Source organism: Phytophthora infestans, genomic scaffold (genome assembly GCF_000142945.1).
Source record: "Phytophthora infestans T30-4 supercont1.193 genomic scaffold, whole genome shotgun sequence".
NCBI lineage: Eukaryota > Oomycota > Peronosporomycetes > Peronosporales > Peronosporaceae > Phytophthora > Phytophthora infestans.
The window spans coordinates 167718-168739 of NW_003303566.1; the positions used below are offsets into that span (position 1 = coordinate 167718).

Genomic DNA, 1022 nt, shown 5'->3' on the forward strand with positions numbered 1-1022 from the left:
GCCCTCCTACTCATTAACGCGTACATTATAAATGCTATCGCGCTAACGGCAAAGTATAAGTAGCCCGCTTTAGCGCCATCCATTTTCAGGGCTAGTTCATTCGGCAGGTGAGTTGTTACACACTCCTTAGCGGATTCCGACTTCCATGGCCACCGTCCTGCTGTCTAAATGAACCAACACCTTTTATGGTATCTAGGTGAGCGAGCATTTTGGATCCTTTGCAGCAGGACCATGAATTCTAACATGACCATCAAGCCAGCCGTCGTATTTCACTTTGACACCGGTATCTTTGCGACGAGCTGACTCATTGTGGTAGATAGTATCCCAGCGATCCGATGTGATATCAACTCCGCCAACAAAAGCCACAGGGTGTTCATCAACTCCGGTGGAGTTGCGAGACGCAATAATCAGAGTTTTTTGGTGATGCAAAGATGTGACTGTGGTCGCTCGATCGTCAAAGAGGAAAAGCGGTTTATCTCCTAAAATCGATGGCGCTGGAATAGCGTTTATGACGTCGCGAACCTTGACGTTCTGCGATTGTTCTATCAAATTCGCCCATACCAATGCGTTGAAAGTGCCACCTCGCTGGACCACGCCTTCAATCACACTGTTAAATCGAGACTTATTACCACTATCAACCTTGGGCTGGAACGGAATCAGGTCTGTGCTCCAGCCCGCCAGCATCACTCGATCTCCTGACGTGGTGGAAGAGAGGTCTTTAAATGCAGCATCGAAAAACTCCTCGGTCATTGTGTACGTGTCCACAACGTTCCCCGTCGTGTAAGTGGCCAGATCGGCTCGAGGAAAAATCCTTCGCGACGCTGTAATTTCCTCTTCGGTTAGGAACCAATCTGCCGGTTCGAGCAAAGGTTGGTCAGTCATTAAGTCCGATCCATCCGATAAATCGAGTCCTTCCTGCTCCTTGTAGATACATGTGTCTGAAGATTCATCGAGTTCGCAAATGTGACATGGTTCGCAGATACACATCCTTGATAGCGACGAGATAATGCTTTCAACTTTGG

The 1022-nt window shown here is 48.1% G+C and overlaps 1 non-coding gene across 1 annotated transcript; it reads right to left on the minus strand.

Moving 5' to 3' along the window:
* On the minus strand, positions 1–213 carry PITG_33469 (the record flags this gene model as incomplete). Its single annotated transcript, XR_009934863.1, has 1 exon — positions 1–213. It is a non-coding gene; the product is annotated as a 28S ribosomal RNA (ribosomal RNA).
* Between the last annotated feature and the right edge of the window lie 809 nt (positions 214–1022).